We start from the raw sequence: 8,045 nt of genomic DNA on the forward strand, positions 1-8,045 counted from the left end.
CTATGCGGACCTTTTTTGCATATAGAAGCTCCAAATTTCAGCCGTTAAATCTTAAAAGGAGCTCACGTAGCAAGAATGAGAAAGACCCCGGAGTCAAAAGGGACAAGACTAGGCTTAGGGCACTGTCCAACCATCTCGTCCTGTCGTCCCCTTCTCCTTGTGCCCTCCATCTTTCCCAACATCAGGGTCTTTTCCAGGGAGTCTTCTCTTCTCATGAGGTGGCCAAAGTATTGGAGCCTCAGCTTCAGGATCTGACCTTCCAGTGAGCACTCAGGGCTGATTTCCTTACTCAGAAGGAATCCTCACTGATTTCTGTAGGGCTTATTCGCAGATAGGTCTTGAAAGACATTGTGTGTTTTAGAGGGTGCAATTTGCTTACCAAGCCCCAAAGTTGTTGTTGTTTAGTGGTTTAGTCGTGTCTGACTCTTCGTGACCCCCTGGACCAGAGCATGCCAGGCACTCCTGTCTTCCACTGCCTCCCGCACTTTGGTCAGATTCATGTTTGTGGATTCAAGAACACTGTCCCACCATCTCGTCCTCTGTCGTCCCCTTCTCTTTGTGCCCTCCATCTTTCCCAACATCAGGGTCTTTTCCAGGGAGTCTCTTGTGACAGAGCATTCCACCAAGTCGGGGCCAGTACTGAAAAGGCCCTGGCCCTGGTTGAGACCAATGTAACCACCTTGCGACCTGGGACCTCCAAAATGTTGTCATTTGTGGACCTTAAGGTCCTCCGTGGGGCATACCAGGAGAGGCGGTCCCGTAGGTACGTGGGTCCTAGGCTTTTATGTCTTTTTTATGTTTGTTGCCTCGGGAAGGCAGCATATCTGTGCTTTAAATAAGTAGCTAAATAAATGACAGCTAAATAGAGCCTCCATGTTCAGGAACAGCAGCTATTTCAGTGTCAGAGGGTAAGAGGGCAAGCAACAGGGGCTGGCTGTTGCCTTTGTGGCTTGTTTGCGACCATTCCAGAGGCATCCAGGTTGCCAGTTGTGGCAAAAAGGGGTGTTAAGACGTTTTCCTGAGCCAGTGTAGATCACCTTGAGCTTTTAAATCCTGCAGCCGCTTGAGGAAAGTTCTGTTGCCCTCTGCAAGCCGGAGCAATACAGAAGTGCCTTGGGGCATGTGCAGAGTGCCTCCCCGTCATCACCGAATAATGATTGTTATCCCATATATTAGGCAGTGTTTTTGTTCCGCTCCTGTAAGAGGGATGAATATATATATCCTCTCCAGTTTCCTCAGGTAAGGAGGAAGTTTTTTTCTGTGCGGGAAAAGGAGTGATCAAGGGATAGATGAAAAGTAGTCATGAAAAATCAGTGAGATAATGCTCCTGAGCATGTGCAAAGGAACTCAGGCATACCCAGGGGTGCCAACTTGAATAAAATATAGGGGGCGTGGTGTAAGTCCCGCCCCACACATTCAATCACACGCACACCATTTTAATGGCAATACTCTGGGGCCCCTCCAACCACCTCAAATATTTTATTGGGGGGCAAAGACTCCTCAGTTCACAACTCAAACCCACAATCTTATTTTTCATTTCATTTAAACCCTGGCGCCGGTCCCTGTGGTCTAATATTGAGGGGGCTGAAAACACCTCCGTCCCCTAGAGTTGGCACACCTGATTCAGGTGGAAATTATTCTGTTAGATATCTGACAAAGAGATTTTTCCAGCACCCAAGGCATGCACGTTCATTTCATAGCTGTCAACTTTCAGATTTGAAAATAAGGAATCAGTCTATGGGTTATCTAACAATCCGGGATAGCAGCGGGAAACGGCACTGGAATAAGGGAATTTCCCGCAAAAAAAGGGAAGGTTGACAGCTATGCTTCATTTTGGGGTACATGGGGGTGAGCTCACCACATTTCTTTGGAAATTCTCTCGCTAATCTGTGAACAGTGTTCCTCTTCTGTATTTAAAGCTGTTGTAATGCAGTTTGACCCAACAGCGCCACCTTCTGGCCAATGGTCACATCACAGCCTGAAATACAACATCTTGCAATTCCTGAGAGGGCAGCCCTGTTAGTCCCTTGCTAAAAAAAACCCCTACGAAATTCACTGGCCATCTGAGAGGAATCCTTTGGCCTGGGGAGAAAGATGGTGCCAAGCTGATGAGGTGCGTGTTTGGAGCAGGGCCGAATTTAGGTTTGATGAGGCCCTAAACTACTAAGGGTAATGGGGCCCTTTATATGTCCAGCTGTCCTTGTCAACAACAAATTGTCGCTGTTTATTGTGTTGAATATATGCTATATGGTAATGAGGTATGGTAAGAGGTATCTAAAGCCATTTGTGCATGTTGCCATACAACCAGTCCATGCAGAATGGTAGGCACCCTATATATAGAAATGAGCAAACCAGTGATATTTTAGGGAGCAGGCGGGGCCCATGACTTACATCATAGGAGTCTACACAACACAAAACACTGTTGCTGTATGTAGGCTTTATTTTATTTGTTTTTTATCTTATATTTTGGAAATGTACATCCAGGTTTATTTTCCTTTAATTTTGGGGGGGCCCCCAAGAGAGTGGGGCCCTAAGTTATAGATTGTTTGGCTTATATGTAAATCCGGCACTGGTTTGGAGTGGCAGGAAAGTTTTTTGCAAGGTGTTTTGGGAAGGAGAAGAGAGAAAAAAGATTGGGATTCATCTGGTAACAGTATATTATCCCTGAACTTGCATTGGACAATACTATTTTTATTTTTATTTTATAAATATTTATTGAGATTTTACAAAATCATAACAAAATACAGCAAAAAAAGAGAAAAAAAGAGAAAAATACTAAATACAAAAAACAAAAATTGATAAAAATAAAAATAAAAAATAAAAAATCCATCTTTCCTTTTTTAACTTTAAAGCTCATTACCTTGTTTCCTTGACCTCCTCACACCTCCCCTTTTTGTATTCCCATTTACATAATCAAATCAGCAAATCCTTGCCCTCTTTCAATTTATGATCTTTAACTTTGTATCTTAACATAACACAACTCAAATATCTTCATCCATCAATTCATTTTTGCATACTCTTTCTAACTTTATCACTAATGCCACTTATTTTTAATCCAACATCATTTTAGCATTCATAAATTTTACACTGTTTCTGTAGATAGTCTTTAAATTTCTTCCAGTCCTCTTCCACCAGCTCCTCTCTCAGGTCTCGGATTCTGCCAGTCATCTCCGCCAACTCCATATAGTCCATCACTTTCATCTGCCATTCTTCCAGGGTGGGTAAATCTTGTGTCTTCCAATACTTTGCGATAAGGATTCTTGCTGCTGCTGTAGCATACATAAAAAATGTTCTGTCCTTCTTTAACACCAAGTGGCCGACCATGCCCAGGAGAAAGGCCTCTGGTTTCTTCAGGAAGGTGTACTTAAACACCTTTTTCATTTCATTATAGATCATTTCCCAGAAATGGACAATACTATTCCATCTGAGAAAGACTAGGGAGGAAGCCTATCTTGGTGGCAAAGCACATGTGCACATAAAGCGTGGCAGAGCATACGCTTAGCGCATTGAACCCCATGCCTTTCCAGGTAGACCAGTCTGCAATCCTGGAGAACAGCTCCATATGAATGCAGAAGCTATTGGGCAGGATCAAGTGTGGGGAACCTTTGCCCCTCCAGATCTTGCTGAAAATCCCTCCCAACAGCTTCAATAAATCATTATTAGACTATAAGCCAGTGTTTCCCAGACTGGGGTCTCCAGCTGCTTTTGGACTACAACTCCCAGCATCTCTAGCTAGGAGGATCAGTGGCCAGGAATGATGGGAACTGTAGTTCAAAAGCAGCTGGAGACCCAAGTTTAGGAAACACTGCTATACGCAATAAAAATGTGTTGTTATGAGTTTGTAGATGATGGACACCTCTAATCCCTGGATCCAGCAAGGGTGAAAAGCTAATCAAGCCAGGTTAGCTTCCTGTTGAGGTGATCACCTGGATATTAAGAGAACAAAGGAAAGGGGAATCTGTGCTAGATGCAAATAAGTGGGGCCCATACTTCAACTCTTAGTTTGAAGTATAGAGTTGAGTTTTGCTGTGATGTGACCTAGAAACAAGCAGAGAAAGAGACTGTCCCAGGTCTTCTTACATCAAGGTAAAGGTAAAGGTACCCCTGCCCATACGGGCCAGTTGTGTCCGACTCTAGGGTTGTGTGCTCATCTCACTCAAGAGGCCGGGAGCCGGCGCCATCCGAAGACACTTCCGGGTCACGTGGCCAGCGTGACGAAGCTGCAGCTGGCAAGCCAGCACCAACGCAGCACACGGAAACGCCGTTTACCTTCCCGCTATAAAGCGGTCTCAGTGCTTTCGAACTGCTAGGTGGGCAGGAGCAGGGACCGAACAACGGGAGCTCACCCCGCCGCGGGGATTCGAACCGCCAACCATACGATCGGCAAGTCCTAGGCACTGAGGTTTTACCCACAGCGCCACCCGCGTCCCTTTCTTACATCAAAGGCTGTTGCTATACGAGAAACAATACCCTTTTGGGGTGTCAATGTTGTGAAACCCCTCCATCGTAGGCTCTGGTTGTATATATGTCCAAATAAACCATACAGTGGTACCTTGGTTCTCAAACTTAATCCATTCCGGAAGGCCGCTCCAAAACCAAAGCGTTCTAAAACCAAGGCATGCTTTCCCATAAAAAGTAATGCATAACAAATTAATCTGTTCCAGACTTTTAAAAACAACCCCTAAAACAGCAATTTAACATGAATTTTACTATCTAACGAGACTAGCAATCCATAAAATGAAAGCAATAATCAATGTACTGCACTATAAAATAAATAAGACAGTATTGTAGATGATAAAAAATAAAATTATTTTTTTTCTTACCTGCACTGATGATAGTCATTGTTTGGATGGGGGGGACTTTTATCCATTTCCACAGTCACACAATCAATCAATCAATCAATCAATCAGTCAGTCAGTCAGTCAATCAATCAATCAATCAATCAATCAATCAATCAGTAGCTGAACTGGGTTCCACACAGTCACAAAAACAAATTAATCAAAAATGCCTCAAAAACAAAAACACAAAATAAATAGCAAAAACAAAAGCACCAAACTTAATCAGTTCCAGAAGTCCATTTGACTTCCGAAATGTTCGAAAACCAAGGCGCAGCTTTTCTGCTTGCTGCAGGGGCCCTGGAAACAATAGCCAACAATAACCAATTGGATGTTCAGCTTCCGAAAAACATTTGAAAACCGGAACACTTACTTCTGGGTTTTCCGAGTTTGAGAACCAAAGCGTTTGAGAACCAAGGCACCACTGTATATCATAGACACTATAGCCTCTGCGATGCCTCATTCCCAAAAGGAAACACAAATCCTGTATGAAGAAGAGTCTGGATTTGATATCCCGCTTTATCACTGCCCTAGGGAGTCTCAAAGCGGCTAACATTCTCCTTTCCCTTCCTCCCCCACAACAAACACTCTGTGAGGTGAGTGGGGCTGAGAGACTTCAAAGAAGAGTGACTAGCCCAAGGTCACCCAGCAGCTGCATGTGGAGGAGCGGAGACGCGAACCCGGTTCCCCAGATTACGAAACTACCGCTCTTAACCACTACACCACACTGGCTCGTATGAGCAATGGAGAGTTATCCCTTTATGTGTGCATCACCCTGAAAGTTTGGCACATCCTTTTCTTGCTTTCACCCAAGGCTCCAGCCCATGGATGTGTTATGACTTTTTGAGCATGTGTGTTCTAATGCCTTGATAATTTTTCTACCGGGAATCTATATTCTACTGTTTGTTTGTACATCTGGGGACAGATGCCTTGTTCTTTTGTGGAGAGGAAGTGTTATGCGTTACGAGGGGGTAGACTGTATGCCTGAGTCGCCATTCTAATTCCCGGATCCAGCTCGGATTCAATTGCTGGAATAGACAGGCCAGTCTGGTAATGGCCCACTAAGCATGGATCTTTAAGGCAACAAGGGAAGTGGTTCTGTGCCAGAGGGCAAATGGGCATGGTTAGCTAGACACAGTCTGTCTGTTCGTTGGAAAGACTAACAGAGTTTAGTTTTGTGAGCTGGAAACCAGAAGCAGGATTAATCAGGCTGGGCAGCTGAGAGACAGAGCCATGCCTGATTTCTTCTGGAATCCAAGGCTGTGGGTATGGGAGAAATAAGTTCCTCTTGAGGTGTTAATGCTGTGAATTCCTCCAAAGTGTTGGTGTTGACCTTTAAAGCCCTAAATGGCCTTGGCCCAGTATACCTGAAGGAGTGTTTCCACCCCCATCATTCTGCCCGGACGCTGATGTCCAGCGCCGAGGGCCTTCTGGCGGTTCCCTCATTGCGAGAAGCAAAGCTACAGGGAACCAGGCAGAGGGCCTTCTTGGTGGTGGCGCCCCCCTGTGGAACGCCCTCCCATCAGATGTCAAAGAGATAAACAACTACCTGATATTCAGAAGACATCTTAAGGCAGCCATGTTCAGGGAAGTTTTTAATGTGTGACATCTTAGTGTATTTTTGGTCTTTCTGGAAGCCGCCCAGAGTGGCTGGGGAAACCCAACCAGATGGGCGGGGTACAAATATTATATTATTATTATTATTATTATTATTATTATTATTATTATTATTGGCTCAGGCTGTAAGGTAAAGGTAAAGGGACCCCTAACCATTAGGTCCAGTCGTGGACGGCTTGGGGGTTGCGGCATTCATCTCGCTTTATTGGCCGAAGAAGCTGGCATACAGCTTCCGGGCATGTGGCCAGCATGACCAAGCCGCTTCTGGTGAACCAGAGCAGTATACAGAAACACCGTTTACCTTCCCGCCGGAGCGGTACCTATTTATCTACTTGCACTTCATGCTTTCGAACTGCTAGGTTGGCAGGAGCTGGGACTGAGCAATGGGAGCTCACCCCGTTGCGGGGATTCAAACCGCCGACCTTTTGATTGGCAAGCCCTGGGCTCTGTGGTTTAACCCACAGTGCCAGGTTGTATATATCTGCAAATAAACCATATATCGTACAGACACCAGGCTCCACTGTGCCTTATTCCAAAGGAGACACGAGCCCTGGGTTAAGCTCCTGGCATCTCACACGGCTCAGAGATCAGTGTGGTGTGCAACATATGGAACCATTGCAGAACTGCCTACCCCACCTATAAACAGGGAAGAGTTAAAACACACGCCCCAGTCAAATGACAATGACCACCCAAGTTACTTAACCTTGGCCACTGAAAGCCAGCTCAGAGCGGAAAGTTTTACAGTTCATCTAAAAGATTCACAGTTCCTCTAAAAAACGCCATGACGATTACAATGAGTCCGTACTGGCAAATTCCCGACTCCACCTGCTTCTCCTTTCCTTCTACTAGCAGGCATCATAAACTCTCATTTTCTGTGACACTCCCAACTTTCTCAATACACAGTGCCTGATTTTGTTTTTTTATATATAAAAAAATGTACTGCTTTGATTAGGTTATCAAGATAAAAGTGATCTGTTCACCAGAGCATTAAATCACGTAGCGATGGATTATTTAAAGTATCTCGGTTCATTAGCCATGCATTACCTTTAACATTTGGCAAGACTGAATTGTGGCCAGGTGGTGTCCCTTTGCAAAATGGCAAAGGATCTGGGTATCTGCCCAGCCAAAGGGACATTTTGCGCCAGCAAAAATGAGTCGGAGATATGCACATGAGTATCTTTTGGGCTGAGGACATTTAGTGAAGATTAAACTGGAGAGACGTGGAAGACCTATGAGCTTCAGGTTGTTGGTAGTAGCCAAATCCTGTGACACGAGGCCACATAAACTAACCTGAAGTCAGGTCCACTTATATTCAAGAAGGTATGAAGTTGCCATAGGCCACATGTGGCAAACTACAATCCCCCCCCCATCTTCTGCAGCCAACATGGACGATGATTAGGGATAATGGGAGTTGTAGTCCAAAACGAATGCAGGTTAGAGAACACTGTCCAACCATCTTGTCCTCTGTCGTCCCCGTCTCCTTGTGCCCTCCATCTTTCCCAACATCAGGGTCTTTTCCAGGGAGTCTTCTCTTCTCATGAGGTGGCCAAAGTATTGGAGCCTCATCTTCACGATCTGTCCTTCTAGTGAGCA

General features: G+C 45.0%; 1 long non-coding RNA gene across 1 annotated transcript in view; it reads left to right on the forward strand.

Moving 5' to 3' along the window:
* Positions 1-8,045, forward strand: part of LOC310835321 — an 88,845-nt gene that overhangs the window by 23,048 nt on the left and 57,752 nt on the right. The gene's annotated exons all lie outside the window — the stretch shown is intronic.

The sequence above is a fragment of the Podarcis gaigeae genome, assembly GCF_964106915.1.
Source record: "Podarcis gaigeae genome assembly, chromosome: 17".
Lineage (NCBI taxonomy): Eukaryota > Metazoa > Chordata > Lepidosauria > Squamata > Lacertidae > Podarcis > Podarcis gaigeae.